A 16,296-nucleotide genomic window follows, 5' to 3' on the forward strand; every position below is an offset into this window, starting at 1 on the left:
GGAGGCGTTGTCCACCACAGCCACCTTAAGATTAGCTCAGCAGGGGGAATTAGCTCAAGTGGTAGAGCACTCGCTTTGCATGTGAGAGGTAGTGGGATCGATACCCACATTCTCCAATCATTTAGCTGCTGGGCCTAAACAACACCCCAGAACAGCCATAATTCACCAGACATCAAGGAGGCGTTGTCCACCACAGCCACCTTAAGATTAGCTCAGCAGGGGGAATTAGCTCAAGTGGTAGAGCACTCGCTTTGCATGTGAGAGGTAGTGGGATCGATACCCACATTCTCCAATCATTTAGCTGCTGGGCTTAAACAACACCCCAGAACACCCATAATTCACCAGACATCAAGGAGGCGTTGTCCACCACAGCCACCTTAAGATTAGCTCAGCAGGGGGAATTAGCTCAAGTGGAAGAGCGCTCGCTTTGCATGTGAGAGGTAGTGGGATCAATACCCACATTCTCCAACCATTTAGCTGCTGGGCCTAAACAACACCCCAGAACAGCCATAATTCACCAGACATCAAGGAGGCGTTGTCCACCACAGCCACCTTAAGATTAGCTCAGCAGGGGGAATTAGCTCAAGTGGAAGAGCGCTCGCTTTGCATGTGAGAAGTAGTGGGATCGATACCCACATTCTCCAATCATTTAGCTGCTGGGCCTAAACAACACCCCAGAACACCCGTAATTCACGAGACATCAAGGAGGTGTTGTCCACCACAGCCACCTTAATATCTTCCCTTGGTATCAACAACTCTGAGCTTTGCAGAATCACACTACGTTCAAGGAAACTCCCCCAAGAACAGCTACCACTAGATATTCAAAATAAAGCAGTAGCTATTTCCTGGCACATTTCCATGATATATTAAATGCTAAGGGAACTTGCGATGGTGTATTGCATGCAACACCTTCATTTATGTATCTGTCAATGCTCGTAACCTGTTAGTTGATGAGTCTTAAACATAAAAAGAACGAACCAGCTCTCTGGCTAATGTACAGAAGGCATTTCGGAGAGCCATTAACAGGTGAGTCAAATAACTGCATGTCAAGATTAGCTCAGCAGGGGGAATTAGCTCAAGTGGTAGAGCGCTTGCTTTCCATGTGAGAGGTAGTGGGATCAATACCCACATTCTCCAATCATTTAGCTGCTGGGCCTAAACAACACCCCAGAACAGCCATAATTCACCAGACATCAAGGAGGCGTTGTCCACCACAGCCACCTTAAGATTAGCTCAGCAGGGGGAATTAGCTCAAGTGGTAGACCGCTCGCTTTGCATGTGAGAGGTAGTGGGATCGATACCCACATTCTCCAATCATTTAGCTGCTGGGCCTAAACAACACCCCAGAACAGCCATAATTCACCAGACATCAAGGAGGCGTTGTCCACCACAGCCACCTTAAGATTAGCTCAGCAGGGGGAATTAGCTCAAGTGGTAGAGCACTCGCTTTGCATGTGAGAGGTAGTGGGATCAATACCCACATTCTCCAATCATTTAGCTGCTGGGCCTAAACAAGACCCCAGAACAGCCATAATTCACCAGACATCAAGGAGGCGTTGTCCACCACAGCCACCTTAAGATTAGCTCTGCAGGGGGAATTAGCTCAAGTGGTAGAGCGCTCGCTTTGCATGTGAGAGGTAGTGGGATCGATACCCACATTCTCCAATCATTTAGCTGCTGGGCCTAAACAACACCCCAGAACACCCGTAATTCACGAGACATCAAGGAGGTGTTGTCCACCACAGCCACCTTAATATCTTCCCTTGGTATCAGCAACTCTGAGCTTTGCAGAATCACACTACGTTCAAGGAAACTCCCCCAAGAACAGCTACCACTAGATATTCAAAATAAAGCAGTAGCTATTTCCTGGCACATTTCCATGATATATTAAATGCTAAGGGAACTTGCGATGGTGTATTGCATGCAACACCTTCATTTATGTATCTGTCAATGCTCGTAACCTGTTAGTTGATGAGTCTTAAACATAAAAAGAACGAACCAGATCTCTGGCTAATGTACAGAAGGCATTTCGGAGAGCCATTAACAGGTGAGTCAAATAACTTCATGTCAAGATTAGCTCAGCAGGGGGAATTACCTCAAGTGGTAGAGCGCTTGCTTTGCATGTGAGAGGTAGTGGGATCGATACCCACATTCTCCAATCATTTAGCTGCTGGGCCTAAACAATACCCCAGAACAGTCATAATGCACCAGACATCAAGGAGGCGTTGTCCACCACAGCCACCTTAAGATTAGCTCAGCAGGGGGAATTAGCTCAAGTGGTAGAGCGCTCGCTTTGCATGTGAGAGGTAGTGGGATCAATACCCACATTCTCCAATCATTTAGCTGCTGGGCCTAAACAACACCCCAGAACAGCCATAATTCACCAGACATCAAGGAGGCGTTGTACACCACAGCCACCTTAAGATTAGCTCAGCAGGGGGAATTAGCTCAAGTGGAAGAGCGCTCGCTTCGCATGTGAGAGGTAGTGGGATCGATACCCACATTCTCCAATCATTTAGCTGCTGGGCCTAAACAACACCCCAGAACACCCGTAATTCACCAGACATCAAGGAGGTGTTGTCCACCACAGCCACCTTAATATCTTCCCTTGGTATCAGCAACTCTGAGCTTTGCAAAATCATACTACGTTCAAGGAAACTCCCCCAAGAACAGCCACCACTAGATATTCAAAATAAAGCAGTAGCCATTTCCTGGGACATTTCCATGATATATTAAATGCTAAGGGAACTTGCGATGATGTAGTGCATGCAACACCTTCATTTATGTATCTGTCAATGCTCGTAACCTGTTAGTTGATGAGTCTTAAACATAAAAAGAACGAACCAGCTTTCTGGCTAATGTACAGAAGGCATTTTGAAGAGCCTTTAACAGGTGAGTCAAATAACTGCATGTCAAGATTAGCTCAGCAGGGGGAATTAGCTCAAGTGGAAGAGCGCTCGCTTTGCATGTGAGAGGTAGTGGGATCGATACCCACATTCTCCAACCATTTAGCTGCTGGGCCTAAACAACACCCCAGAACAGCCATAATTCACCAGACATCAAGGAGGCATTGTCCACCACAGCCACCTTAAGATTAGCTCAGCAGGGGGAATTAGCTCAAGTGGTAGAGCGCTCGCTTTGCATGTGAGAGGTAGTGGGATCGATACCCACATTCTCCAATCATTTAGCTGCTGGGCCTAAACAAGACCCCAGAACAGCCATAATTCACCAGACATCAAGGAGGCGTTGTCCACCACAGCCACCTTAAGATTAGCTCAGCAGGGGGAATTAGCTCAAGTGGTAGAGCGCTCGCTTTGCATGTGAGAGGTAGTGGGATCGATACCCACATTCTCCAATCATTTAGCTGCTAGGCCTAAACAACACCTCAGAACACCCATAATTCACCAGACATCAAGGAGGTGTTATCCAACACAGCCATCTTAAAATCCTCCCTTGGTATCAGCAACTCTGAGCTTTGCACAATCATACTACGTTCAAGGAAACTCCCCCAAGAACAGCTACCACTAGATATTCAAAATAAAGCAGTAGCTATTTCCTGGCACATTTCCATGATATATTAAATGCTAAGGGAACTTGCGATGGTGTATTGCATGCAACACCTTCATTTATGTATCTGTCAATGCTCGTAACCTGTTAGTTGATGAGTCTTAAACATAAAAAGAACGAACCAGCTCTCTGGCTAATGTACAGAAGGCATTTCGGAGAGCCATTAACAGGTGAGTCAAATAACTGCATGTCAAGATTAGCTCAGCAGGGGGAATTAGCTCAAGTGGTAGAGCGCTTGCTTTCTATGTGAGAGGTAGTGGGATCGATACCCACATTCTCCAATCATTTAGCTGCTGGGCCTAAACAACACCCCAGAACAGCCATAATTCACCAGACATCAAGGAGGCGTTGTCCACCACAGCCACCTTAAGATTAGCTCAGCAGGGGGAATTAGCTCAAGTGGTAGACCGCTCACTTTGCATGTGAGAGGTAGTGGGATCGATACCCACATTCTCCAATCATTTAGCTGCTGGGCCTAAACAACACCCCAGAACAGCCATAATTCACCAGACATCAAGGAGGCGTTGTCCACCACAGCCACCTTAAGATTAGTTCAGCAGGGGGAATTAGCTCAAGTGGTAGAGCACTCGCTTTGCATGTGAGAGGTAGTGGGATCAATACCCACATTCTCCAATCATTTAGCTGCTGGGCCTAAACAAGACCCCAGAACAGCCATAATTCACCAGACATCAAGGAGGCGTTGTCCACCACAGCCACCTTAAGATTAGCTCTGCAGGGGGAATTAGCTCAAGTGGTAGAGCGCTCGCTTTGCATGTGAGAGGTAGTGGGATCGATACCCACATTCTCCAATCATTTAGCTGCTGGGCCTAAACAACACCCCAGAACACCCGTAATTCACGAGACATCAAGGAGGTGTTGTCAACCACAGCCACCTTAATATCTTCCCTTGGTATCAGCAACTCTGAGCTTTGCAGAATCACACTACGTTCAAGGAAACTCCCCCAAGAACAGCTACCACTAGATATTCAAAATAAAGCAGTAGCTATTTCCTGGCACATTTCCATGATATATTAAATGCTAAGGGAACTTGCGATGGTGTATTGCATGCAACACCTTCATTTATGTATCTGTCAATGCTCGTAACCTGTTAGTTGATGAGTCTTAAACATAAAAAGAACGAACCAGCTCTCTGGCTAATGTACAGAAGGCATTTCGGAGAGCCATTAACAGGTGAGTCAAATAACTTCATGTCAAGATTAGCTCAGCAGGGGGAATTACCTCAAGTGGTAGAGCGATTGCTTTGCATGTGAGAGGTAGTGGGATCGATACCCACATTCTCCAATCATTTAGCTGCTGGGCCTAAACAATACCCCAGAACAGTCATAATGCACCAGACATCAAGGAGGCGTTGTCCACCACAGCCACCTTAAGATTAGCTCAGCAGGGGGAATTAGCTCAAGTGGTAGAGCGCTCGCTTTGCATGTGAGAGGTAGTGGGATCAATACCCACATTCTCCAATCATTTAGCTGCTGGGCCTAAACAACACCCCAGAACAGCCATAATTCACCAGACATCAAGGAGGCGTTGTACACCACAGCCACCTTAAGATTAGCTCAGCAGGGGGAATTAGCTCAAGTGGAAGAGCGCTCGCTTTGCATGTGAGAGGTAGTGGGATCGATACCCACATTCTCCAATCATTTAGCTGCTGGGCCTAAACAACACCCCAGAACACCCGTAATTCACCAGACATCAAGGAGGTGTTGTCCACCACAGCCACCTTAATATCTTCCCTTGGTATCAGCAACTCTGAGCTTTGCAAAATCATACTACGTTCAAGGAAACTCCCCCAAGAACAGCCACCACTAGATATTCAAAATAAAGCAGTAGCCATTTCCTGGGACATTTCCATGATATATTAAATGCTAAGGGAACTAGCGATGATGTAGTGCATGCAACACCTTCATTTATGTATCTGTCAATGCTCGTAACCTGTTAGTTGATGAGTCTTAAACATAAAAAGAACGAACCAGCTTTCTGGCTAATGTACAGAAGGCATTTTGAAGAGCCTTTAACAGGTGAGTCAAATAACTGCATGTCAAGATTAGCTCAGCAGGGGGAATTAGCTCAAGTGGAAGAGCGCTCGCTTTGCATGTGAGAGGTAGTGGGATCGATACCCACATTCTCCAACCATTTAGCTGCTGGGCCTAAACAACACCCCAGAACAGCCATAATTCACCAGACATCAAGGAGGCATTGTCCACCACAGCCACCTTAAGATTAGCTCAGCAGGGGGAATTAGCTCAAGTGGTAGAGCGCTCGCTTTGCATGTGAGAGGTAGTGGGATCGATACCCACATTCTCCAATCATTTAGCTGCTGGGCCTAAACAAGACCCCAGAACAGCCATAATTCACCAGACATCAAGGAGGCGTTGTCCACCACAGCCACCTTAAGATTAGCTCAGCAGGGGGAATTAGCTCAAGTGGTAGAGCGCTCGCTTTGCATGTGAGAGGTAGTGGGATCGATACCCACATTCTCCAATCATTTAGCTGCTAGGCCTAAACAACACCTCAGAACACCCATAATTCACCAGACATCAAGGAGGTGTTATCCAACACAGCCATCTTAAAATCCTCCCTTGGTATCAGCAACTCTGAGCTTTGCACAATCATACTACGTTCAAGGAAACTCCCCCAAGAACAGCTACCACTAGATATTCAAAATAAAGCAGTAGCTATTTCCTGGCACATTTCCATGATATATTAAATGCTAAGGGAACTTGCGATGGTGTATTGCATGCAACACCTTCATTTATGTATCTGTCAATGCTCGTAACCTGTTAGTTGATGAGTCTTAAACATAAAAAGAACGAACCAGCTCTCTGGCTAATATACAGAAGGCATTTCGGAGAGCCATTAACAGGTGAGTCAAATAACTGCATGTCAAGATTAGCTCAGCAGGGGGAATTAGCTCAAGTGGAAGAGCACTCGCTTTGCATGTGAGAAGTAGTGGGATCGATACCCACATTCTCCAATCATTTAGCTGCTGGGCCTAAACAACACCCCAGAACAGTCATAATTCACCAGACATCAAGGAGGCGTTGTCCACCACAGCCAACTTAAGAATAGCTCAGCAGGGGGAATTAGCTCAAGTGGTAGAGCGCTCGCTTTGCATGTGAGAGGTAGTGGGATCAATACCCCCATTCTCCAATCATTTAGCTGCTGGGCCTAAACAACACCCCAGAACAGCCATAATTCACCAGACATCAAGGAGGCGTTGTACACCACAGCCACCTTAAGATTAGCTCAGCAGGGGGAATTAGCTCAAGTGGTAGAGCGCTCGCTTTGCATGTGAGAGGTAGTGGGATGGATACCCACATTCTCCAATCATTTAGCTGCTGGGCCTAAACAACACCCCAGAACACCCGTAATTCACCAGACATCAAGGAGGTGTTGTCCACCACAGCCACCTTAAGAATAGCTCAGCAGGGGGAATTAGCTCAAGTGGAAGAGCGCTCGCTTTGCATGTGAGAAGTAGTGGGATCGATACCCACATTCTCCAATCATTTAGCTGCTGGGCCTAAACAACACCCCAGAACAGTCATAATTCACCAGACATCAAGGAGGCGTTGTCCACCACAGCCAACTTAAGATTAGCTCAGCAGGGGGAATTAGCTCAAGTGGTAGAGCGCTCGCTTTGCATGTGAGAGGTAGTGGGATCGATACCCACATTCTCCAATCATTTAGCTGCTGGGCCTAAACAACACCCCAGAACAGCCATAATTCACCAGACATCAAGGAGGCGTTGTACACCACAGCCACCTTAAGATTAGCTCAGCAGGGGGAATTAGCTCAAGTGGTAGAGCGCTCGCTTTGCATGTGAGAGGTAGTGGGATCGATACCCACATTCTCCAATCATTTAGCTGCTGGGCCTAAACAACACCCCAGAACACCCGTAATTCACCAGACATCAAGGAGGCGTTGTCCACCACAGCCACCTTAATATCTTCCCTTGGTATCAGCAACTCTGAGCTTTGCAAAATCATACTACGTTCAAGGAAACTCTCCCAAGAACAGCCACCACTAGATATTCAAAATAAAGCAGTAGCCATTTCCTGGGACATTTCCATGATATATTAAATGCTAAGGGAAGTTGCGATGATGTAGTGCATGCAACACCTTCATTTATGTATCTGTCAATGCTCGTAACCTGTTAGTTGATGAGTCTTAAACATAAAAAGAACGAACCAGCTCTCTGGCTAATGTACAGAAGGCATTTCGGAGAGCCATTAACAGGTGAGTCAAATAACTGCATGTCAAGATTAGCTAAGCAGGGGGAATTAGCTCAAGTGGAAGAGCGCTCGCTTTGCATGTGAGAGGTAGTGGGATCGATACCCACATTCTCCAATCATTTAGCTGCTGGGCCTAAACAACACCCCAGAACACCTGTAATTCACGAGACATCAAGGAGGTGTTGTCCACCACAGCCACCTTAATATCTTTCCTTGGTATCAGCAACTCTGAGCTTTGCACAATCACACTACGTTCAAGGAAACTCCCCCAAGAACAGCTACCACTAGATATTCAAAATAAAGCAGTAGCTATTTCCTGGCACATTTCCATGATATATTAAATGCTAAGGGAACTTGCGATGGTGTATTGCATGCAACACCTTCATTTATGTATCTGTCAATGCTCGTAACCTGTTAGTTGATGAGTCTTAAACATAAAAAGAACGAACCAGCTCTCTGGCTAATGTACAGAAGGCATTTCGGAGAGCCATTAACAGGTGAGTCAAATAACTGCATGTCAAGATTAGCTAAGCAGGGGGAATTAGCTCAAGTGGAAGAGCGCTCGCTTTGCATGTGAGAGGTAGTGGGATCGATACCCACATTCTCCAATCATTTAGCTGCTGGGCCTAAACAACACCCCAGAACACCTGTAATTCACGAGACATCAAGGAGGTGTTGTCCACCACAGCCACCTTAATATCTTTCCTTGGTATCAGCAACTCTGAGCTTTGCACAATCACACTACGTTCAAGGAAACTCCCCCAAGAACAGCTACCACTAGATATTCAAAATAAAGCAGTAGCTATTTCCTGGCACATTTCCATGATATATTAAATGCTAAGGGAACTTGCGATGGTGTATTGCATGCAACACCTTCATTTATGTATCTGTCAATGCTCGTAACCTGTTAGTTGATGAGTCTTAAACATAAAAAGAACGAACCAGCTCTCTGGCTAATGTACAGAAGGCATTTCGGAGAGCCATTAACAGGTGAGTCAAATAACTGCATGTCAAGATTAGCTAAGCAGGGGGAATTAGCTCAAGTGGAAGAGCGCTCGCTTTGCATGTGAGAGGTAGTGGGATCGATACCCACATTCTCCAATCATTTAGCTGCTGGGCCTAAACAACACCCCAGAACACCTGTAATTCACGAGACATCAAGGAGGTGTTGTCCACCACAGCCACCTTAATATCTTTCCTTGGTATCAGCAACTCTGAGCTTTGCACAATCACACTACGTTCAAGGAAACTCCCCCAAGAACAGCTACCACTAGATATTCAAAATAAAGCAGTAGCTATTTCCTGGCACATTTCCATGATATATTAAATGCTAAGGGAACTTGCGATGGTGTATTGCATGCAACACCTTCATTTATGTATCTGTCAATGCTCGTAACCTGTTAGTTGATGAGTCTTAAACATAAAAAGAACGAACCAGCTCTCTGGCTAATGTACAGAAGGCATTTCGGAGAGCCATTAACAGGTGAGTCAAATAACTGCATGTCAAGATTTGCTCAGCAGGGGGAATTAGCTCAAGTGGTAGAGCGCTTGCTTTGCATGTGAGAGGTAGTGGGATCGATACCCACATTCTCCAATCATTTAGCTGCTGGGCCTAAACAATACCCCAGAACAGTCATAATTCACCAGACATCAAGGAGGCGTTGTCCACCACAGCCACCTTAAGATTAGCTCAGCAGAGGGAATTAGCTCAAGTGGTAGAGCGCTCGCTTTGCATGTGAGAGGTAGTGGGATCGATACCCACATTCTCCAACCATTTAGCTGCTGGGCCTAAACAACACCCCAGAACAGCCATAATTCACCAGACATCAAGGAGGCGTTGTCCACCACAGCCACCTTAAGATTAGCTCAGCAGGGGGAATTAGCTCAAGTGGTAGAGCGCTCGCTTTGCATGTGAAAGGTAGTGGGATCGATACCCACATTCTCCAATCATTTAGCTGCTGGGCCTAAACAACACACCAGAACAGCCATAATTCACCAGACATCAAGGAGGCGTTGTCCACCACAGCCACCTTAAGATTAGCTCAGCAGGGGGAATTAGCTCAAGTGGTAGAGCGCTCGCTTTGCATGTGAGAGGTAGTGGGATCGATACCCACATTCTCCAATCATTTAGCTGCTGGGCCTACACAACACCCCAGAACACCCGGAATTCACCAGACATCAAGGAGGTGTTGTCCACCACAGCCACCTTAATATCTTCCCTTGGTATCAGCAACTCTGAGCTTTGCAGAATCACACTACGTTCAAGGAAACTCCCCCAAGAACAGCTACCACTAGATATTCAAAATAAAGCAGTAGCTATTTCCTGGCACATTTCCATGATATATTAAATGCTAAGGGAACTTGCGATGGTGTATTGCATGCAACACCTTCATTTATGTATCTGTCAATGCTCGTAACCTGTTAGTTGATGAGTCTTAAACATAAAAAGAACGAACCAGCTCTCTGGCTAATGTACAGAAGGCATTTCGGAGAGCCATTAACAGGTGAGTCAAATAACTGCATGTCAAGATTAGCTCAGCAGGGGGAATTAGCTCAAGTGGAAGAGCGCTCGCTTTGCATGTGAGAAGTAGTGGGATCGATACCCACATTCTCCAATCATTTAGCTGCTGGGCCTAAACAACACCCCAGAACAGTCATAATTCACCAGACATCAAGGAGGCGTTGTCCACCACAGCCAACTTAAGATTAGCTCAGCAGGGGGAATTAGCTCAAGTGGTAGAGCGCTCGCTTTGCATGTGAGAGGTAGTGGGATTGATACCCACATTCTCCAATCATTTAGCTGCTGGGCCTAAACAAGACCCCAGAACACCCATAATTCACCAGACATCAAGGAGGCGTTGTCCACCACAGCCACCTTAAGATTAGCTCAGCAGGGGGAATTAGCTCAAGTGGTAGAGCGCTCGCTTTGCAAGTGAGAGGTAGTGGGATCGATACCCACATTCTCCAATCATTTAGCTGCTAGGCCTAAACAACACCTCAGAACACCCATAATTCACCAGACATCAAGGAGGTGTTGTCCAACACAGCCATCTTAAAATCCTCCCTTGGTATCAGCAACTCTGAGCTTTGCAAAATCATACTACGTTCAAGGAAACTCCCCCAAGAACAGCTACCACTAGATATTCAAAATAAAGCAGTAGCTATTTCCTGGCACATTTCCATGATATATTAAATGCTAAGGGAACTTGCGATGGTGTATTGCATGCAACACCTTCATTTATGTATCTGTCAATGCTCGTAACCTGTTAGTTGATGAGTCTTAAACATAAAAAGAACGAACCAGCTCTCTGGCTAATGTACAGAAGGCATTTCGGAGAGCCATTAACAGGTGAGTCAAATAACTGCATGTCAAGATTAGCTAAGCAGGGGGAATTAGCTCAAGTGGAAGAGCGCTCGCTTTGCATGTGAGAGGTAGTGGGATCGATACCCACATTCTCCAATCATTTAGCTGCTGGGCCTAAACAACACCCCAGAACACCTGTAATTCACGAGACATCAAGGAGGTGTTGTCCACCACAGCCACCTTAATATCTTTCCTTGGTATCAGCAACTCTGAGCTTTGCACAATCACACTACGTTCAAGGAAACTCCCCCAAGAACAGCTACCACTAGATATTCAAAATAAAGCAGTAGCTATTTCCTGGCACATTTCCATGATATATTAAATGCTAAGGGAACTTGCGATGGTGTATTGCATGCAACACCTTCATTTATGTATCTGTCAATGCTCGTAACCTGTTAGTTGATGAGTCTTAAACATAAAAAGAACGAACCAGCTCTCTGGCTAATGTACAGAAGGCATTTCGGAGAGCCATTAACAGGTGAGTCAAATAACTGCATGTCAAGATTAGCTAAGCAGGGGGAATTAGCTCAAGTGGAAGAGCGCTCGCTTTGCATGTGAGAGGTAGTGGGATCGATACCCACATTCTCCAATCATTTAGCTGCTGGGCCTAAACAACACCCCAGAACACCTGTAATTCACGAGACATCAAGGAGGTGTTGTCCACCACAGCCACCTTAATATCTTTCCTTGGTATCAGCAACTCTGAGCTTTGCACAATCACACTACGTTCAAGGAAACTCCCCCAAGAACAGCTACCACTAGATATTCAAAATAAAGCAGTAGCTATTTCCTGGCACATTTCCATGATATATTAAATGCTAAGGGAACTTGCGATGGTGTATTGCATGCAACACCTTCATTTATGTATCTGTCAATGCTCGTAACCTGTTAGTTGATGAGTCTTAAACATAAAAAGAACGAACCAGCTCTCTGGCTAATGTACAGAAGGCATTTCGGAGAGCCATTAACAGGTGAGTCAAATAACTGCATGTCAAGATTAGCTAAGCAGGGGGAATTAGCTCAAGTGGAAGAGCGCTCGCTTTGCATGTGAGAGGTAGTGGGATCGATACCCACATTCTCCAATCATTTAGCTGCTGGGCCTAAACAACACCCCAGAACACCTGTAATTCACGAGACATCAAGGAGGTGTTGTCCACCACAGCCACCTTAATATCTTTCCTTGGTATCAGCAACTCTGAGCTTTGCACAATCACACTACGTTCAAGGAAACTCCCCCAAGAACAGCTACCACTAGATATTCAAAATAAAGCAGTAGCTATTTCCTGGCACATTTCCATGATATATTAAATGCTAAGGGAACTTGCGATGGTGTATTGCATGCAACACCTTCATTTATGTATCTGTCAATGCTCGTAACCTGTTAGTTGATGAGTCTTAAACATAAAAAGAACGAACCAGCTCTCTGGCTAATGTACAGAAGGCATTTCGGAGAGCCATTAACAGGTGAGTCAAATAACTGCATGTCAAGATTTGCTCAGCAGGGGGAATTAGCTCAAGTGGTAGAGCGCTTGCTTTGCATGTGAGAGGTAGTGGGATCGATACCCACATTCTCCAATCATTTAGCTGCTGGGCCTAAACAATACCCCAGAACAGTCATAATTCACCAGACATCAAGGAGGCGTTGTCCACCACAGCCACCTTAAGATTAGCTCAGCAGAGGGAATTAGCTCAAGTGGTAGAGCGCTCGCTTTGCATGTGAGAGGTAGTGGGATCAATACCCACATTCTCCAATCATTTAGCTGCTGGGCCTAAACAACACCCCAGAACAGCCATAATTCACCAGACATCAAGGAGGCGTTGTCCACCACAGCCACCTTAAGATTAGCTCAGCAGGGGGAATTAGCTCAAGTGGTAGAGCGCTCGCTTTGCATGTGAAAGGTAGTGGGATCGATACCCACATTCTCCAATCATTTAGTTGCTGGGCCTAAACAACACCCCAGAACACCCATAATTCACCAGACATCAAGGAGGTGTTGTCCAACACAGCCATCTTAAAATCCTCCCTTGGTATCAGCAACTCTGAGCTTTGCACAATCATACTACGTTCAAGGAAACTCCCCCAAGAACAGCCACCACTAGATATTCAAAATAAAGCAGTAGCCATTTCCTGGGACATTTCCATGATATATTAAATGCTAAGGGAACTTGCGATGATGTAGTGCATGCAACACCTTCATTTATGTATCTGTCAATGCTCGTAACCTATTAGTTGATGAGTCTTAAACATAAAAAGAACGAACCAGCTTTCTGGCTAATGTACAGAAGGCATTTTGAACAGCCTTTAATAGGTGAGTCAAATAACTGCATGTCATGGTTAGCTCAGCAGGGGGAATTAGCTCAAGTGGAAGAGCGCTCGCTTTGCATGTGAGAGGTAGTGGGATCGATACCCACATTCTCCAATCATTTAGCTGCTGGGCCTAAACAACACCCCAGAACAGCCATAATTCACCAGACATCAAGGAGGCGTTGTCCACCACAGCCACCTTAAGATTAGCTCAGCAGGGGGAATTAGCTCAAGTGGAAGAGCGCTCGCTTTGCATGTGAGAGGTAGTGGGATCGATACCCACATTCTCCAATCATTTAGCTGCTGGGCCTAAACAACACCCCAGAACAGTCATAATTCACCAGACATCAAGGAGGCGTTGTCCACCACAGCCAACTTAAGATTAGCTCAGCTGAGGGAATTAGCTCAAGTGGTAGAGCGCTCGCTTTGCATGTGAGAGGTAGTGGGATCAATACCCACATTCTCCAATCATTTAGCTGCTGGGCCTAAACAACACACCAGAACAGCCATAATTCACCAGACATCAAGGAGGCGTTGTCCACCACAGCCACCTTAAGATTAGCTCAGCAGGGGGAATTAGCTCAAGTGGTAGAGCGCTCGCTTTGCATGTGAGAGGTAGTGGGATCGATACCCACATTCTCCAATCATTTAGCTGCTGGGCCTACACAACACCCCAGAACAGCCATAATTCACCAGACATCAAGGAGGCGTTGTCCACCACAGCCACCTTAAGATTAGCTCAGCAGGGGGAATTAGCTCAAGTGGTAGAGCGCTCGCTTTGCATGTGAGAGGTAGTGGGATCGATACCCACATTCTCCAATCATTTAGCTGCTGGTCCTAAACAACACCCCAGAGCAGCCATAATTCACCAGACATCAAGGAGGCGTTGTCCACCACAGCCACCTTAAGATTGGCTCAGCAGGGGGAATTAGCTCAAGTGGTAGAGCGCTCGCTTTGCATGTGAGAGGTAGTGGGATCGATACCCACATTCTCCAATCATTTAGCTGCTGGGCCTAAACAACACACCAGAACAGCCATAATTCACCAGACATCAAGGAGGCGTTGTCCACCACAGCCACCTTAAGATTAGCTCAGCAGGGGGAATTAGCTCAAGTGGTAGAGCGCTCGCTTTGCATGTGAGAGGTAGTGGGATCGATACCCACATTCTCCAATCATTTAGCTGCTGGGCCTACACAACACCCCAGAACACCCGGAATTCACCAGACATCAAGGAGGTGTTGTCCACCACAGCCACCTTAATATCTTCCCTTGGTATGAGCAACTCTGAGCTTTGCACAATCACACTACGTTCAAGGAAACTCCCCCAAGAACAGCTACCACTAGATATTCAAAATAAAGCAGTAGCTATTTCCTGGCACATTTCCATGATATATTAAATGCTAAGGGAACTTGCGATGGTGTATTGCATGCAACACCTTCATTTATGTATCTGTCAATGCTCGTAACCTGTTAGTTGATGAGTCTTAAACATAAAAAGAACGAACCAGCTCTCTGGCTAATATACAGAAGGCATTTCGGAGAGCCATTAACAGGTGAGTCAAATAACTGCATGTCAAGATTAGCTCAGCAGGGGGAATTAGCTCAAGTGGAAGAGCGCTCGCTTTGCATGTGAGAAGTAGTGGGATCGATACCCACATTCTCCAATCATTTAGCTGCTGGGCCTAAACAACACCCCAGAACAGTCATAATTCACCAGACATCAAGGAGGCGTTGTCCACCACAGCCAACTTAAGATTAGCTCAGCAGGGGGAATTAGCTCAAGTGGTAGAGCGCTCGCTTTGCATGTGAGAGGTAGTGGGATCGATACCCACATTCTCCAATCATTTAGCTGCTGGGCCTAAACAAGACCCCAGAACACCCATAATTCACCAGACATCAAGGAGGCGTTGTCCACCACAGCCACCTTAAGATTAGCTCAGCAGGGGGAATTAGCTCAAGTGGTAGAGCGCTCGCTTTGCAAGTGAGAGGTAGTGGGATCGATACCCACATTCTCCAATCAATTAGCTGCTAGGCCTAAACAACACCTCAGAACACCCATAATTCACCAGACATCAAGGAGGTGTTGTCCAACACAGCCATCTTAATATCTTTCCTTGGTATCAGCAACTCTGAGCTTTGCACAATCACACTACGTTCAAGGAAACTCCCCCAAGAACAGCTACCACTAGATATTCAAAATAAAGCAGTAGCTATTTCCTGGCACATTTCCATGATATATTAAATGCTAAGGGAACTTGCGATGGTGTATTGCATGCAACACCTTCATTTATGTATCTGTCAATGCTCGTAACCTGTTAGTTGATGAGTCTTAAACATAAAAAGAACGAACCAGCTCTCTGGCTAATGTACAGAAGGCATTTCGGAGAGCCATTAACAGGTGAGTCAAATAACTGCATGTCAAGATTAGCTAAGCAGGGGGAATTAGCTCAAGTGGAAGAGCGCTCGCTTTGCATGTGAGAGGTAGTGGGATCGATACCCACATTCTCCAATCATTTAGCTGCTGGGCCTAAACAACACCCCAGAACACCTGTAATTCACGAGACATCAAGGAGGTGTTGTCCACCACAGCCACCTTAATATCTTTCCTTGGTATCAGCAACTCTAAGCTTTGCACAATCACACTACGTTCAAGGAAAGTCCCCCAAGAACAGCTACCACTAGATATTCAAAATAAAGCAGTAGCTATTTCCTGGCACATTTCCATGATATATTAAATGCTAAGGGAACTTGCGATGGTGTATTGCATGCAACACCTTCATTTATGTATCTGTCAATGCTCGTAACCTGTT

The 16,296-nt window shown here is 45.9% G+C and overlaps 22 non-coding genes across 22 annotated transcripts; all 22 read left to right on the forward strand.

Annotated features, from left to right (window-relative positions):
* The first annotated feature begins 43 nt into the window (after positions 1-43).
* On the forward strand, positions 44-116 carry trnaa-ugc (transfer RNA alanine (anticodon UGC)). Its single transcript has one exon. It is a non-coding gene; the product is annotated as a tRNA-Ala (tRNA).
* Positions 117-219: 103 nt separating this feature from the next.
* On the forward strand, positions 220-292 carry trnaa-ugc (transfer RNA alanine (anticodon UGC)). The gene has a single exon. It is a non-coding gene; the product is annotated as a tRNA-Ala (tRNA).
* Positions 293-1,416: 1,124 nt separating this feature from the next.
* Positions 1,417-1,489, forward strand: trnaa-ugc (transfer RNA alanine (anticodon UGC)). Its single transcript has one exon. It is a non-coding gene; the product is annotated as a tRNA-Ala (tRNA).
* A 103-nt stretch (positions 1,490-1,592) lies between these two features.
* On the forward strand, positions 1,593-1,665 carry trnaa-ugc (transfer RNA alanine (anticodon UGC)). The gene has a single exon. It is a non-coding gene; the product is annotated as a tRNA-Ala (tRNA).
* Positions 1,666-2,261: 596 nt separating this feature from the next.
* Positions 2,262-2,334, forward strand: trnaa-ugc (transfer RNA alanine (anticodon UGC)). Its single transcript has one exon. It is a non-coding gene; the product is annotated as a tRNA-Ala (tRNA).
* Positions 2,335-3,106: 772 nt separating this feature from the next.
* Positions 3,107-3,179, forward strand: trnaa-ugc (transfer RNA alanine (anticodon UGC)). Its single transcript has one exon. It is a non-coding gene; the product is annotated as a tRNA-Ala (tRNA).
* A 103-nt stretch (positions 3,180-3,282) lies between these two features.
* Positions 3,283-3,355, forward strand: trnaa-ugc (transfer RNA alanine (anticodon UGC)). Its single transcript has one exon. It is a non-coding gene; the product is annotated as a tRNA-Ala (tRNA).
* Positions 3,356-4,127: 772 nt separating this feature from the next.
* On the forward strand, positions 4,128-4,200 carry trnaa-ugc (transfer RNA alanine (anticodon UGC)). Its single transcript has one exon. It is a non-coding gene; the product is annotated as a tRNA-Ala (tRNA).
* A 103-nt stretch (positions 4,201-4,303) lies between these two features.
* trnaa-ugc (transfer RNA alanine (anticodon UGC)) lies at positions 4,304-4,376 on the forward strand. Its single transcript has one exon. It is a non-coding gene; the product is annotated as a tRNA-Ala (tRNA).
* A 596-nt stretch (positions 4,377-4,972) lies between these two features.
* On the forward strand, positions 4,973-5,045 carry trnaa-ugc (transfer RNA alanine (anticodon UGC)). Its single transcript has one exon. It is a non-coding gene; the product is annotated as a tRNA-Ala (tRNA).
* Positions 5,046-5,817: 772 nt separating this feature from the next.
* trnaa-ugc (transfer RNA alanine (anticodon UGC)) lies at positions 5,818-5,890 on the forward strand. The gene has a single exon. It is a non-coding gene; the product is annotated as a tRNA-Ala (tRNA).
* Positions 5,891-5,993: 103 nt separating this feature from the next.
* Positions 5,994-6,066, forward strand: trnaa-ugc (transfer RNA alanine (anticodon UGC)). Its single transcript has one exon. It is a non-coding gene; the product is annotated as a tRNA-Ala (tRNA).
* Positions 6,067-7,190: 1,124 nt separating this feature from the next.
* Positions 7,191-7,263, forward strand: trnaa-ugc (transfer RNA alanine (anticodon UGC)). Its single transcript has one exon. It is a non-coding gene; the product is annotated as a tRNA-Ala (tRNA).
* A 103-nt stretch (positions 7,264-7,366) lies between these two features.
* On the forward strand, positions 7,367-7,439 carry trnaa-ugc (transfer RNA alanine (anticodon UGC)). Its single transcript has one exon. It is a non-coding gene; the product is annotated as a tRNA-Ala (tRNA).
* A 2,427-nt stretch (positions 7,440-9,866) lies between these two features.
* trnaa-ugc (transfer RNA alanine (anticodon UGC)) lies at positions 9,867-9,939 on the forward strand. Its single transcript has one exon. It is a non-coding gene; the product is annotated as a tRNA-Ala (tRNA).
* Positions 9,940-10,711: 772 nt separating this feature from the next.
* Positions 10,712-10,784, forward strand: trnaa-ugc (transfer RNA alanine (anticodon UGC)). Its single transcript has one exon. It is a non-coding gene; the product is annotated as a tRNA-Ala (tRNA).
* A 3,272-nt stretch (positions 10,785-14,056) lies between these two features.
* Positions 14,057-14,129, forward strand: trnaa-ugc (transfer RNA alanine (anticodon UGC)). Its single transcript has one exon. It is a non-coding gene; the product is annotated as a tRNA-Ala (tRNA).
* Positions 14,130-14,232: 103 nt separating this feature from the next.
* trnaa-ugc (transfer RNA alanine (anticodon UGC)) lies at positions 14,233-14,305 on the forward strand. The gene has a single exon. It is a non-coding gene; the product is annotated as a tRNA-Ala (tRNA).
* A 103-nt stretch (positions 14,306-14,408) lies between these two features.
* trnaa-ugc (transfer RNA alanine (anticodon UGC)) lies at positions 14,409-14,481 on the forward strand. The gene has a single exon. It is a non-coding gene; the product is annotated as a tRNA-Ala (tRNA).
* Positions 14,482-14,584: 103 nt separating this feature from the next.
* Positions 14,585-14,657, forward strand: trnaa-ugc (transfer RNA alanine (anticodon UGC)). The gene has a single exon. It is a non-coding gene; the product is annotated as a tRNA-Ala (tRNA).
* A 596-nt stretch (positions 14,658-15,253) lies between these two features.
* Positions 15,254-15,326, forward strand: trnaa-ugc (transfer RNA alanine (anticodon UGC)). The gene has a single exon. It is a non-coding gene; the product is annotated as a tRNA-Ala (tRNA).
* Positions 15,327-15,429: 103 nt separating this feature from the next.
* Positions 15,430-15,502, forward strand: trnaa-ugc (transfer RNA alanine (anticodon UGC)). The gene has a single exon. It is a non-coding gene; the product is annotated as a tRNA-Ala (tRNA).
* The last annotated feature ends 794 nt before the right edge of the window (positions 15,503-16,296 follow it).

Source organism: Brienomyrus brachyistius, chromosome 2, assembly GCF_023856365.1.
Source record: "Brienomyrus brachyistius isolate T26 chromosome 2, BBRACH_0.4, whole genome shotgun sequence".
NCBI classification, from domain to species: Eukaryota; Metazoa; Chordata; class Actinopteri; order Osteoglossiformes; family Mormyridae; genus Brienomyrus; species Brienomyrus brachyistius.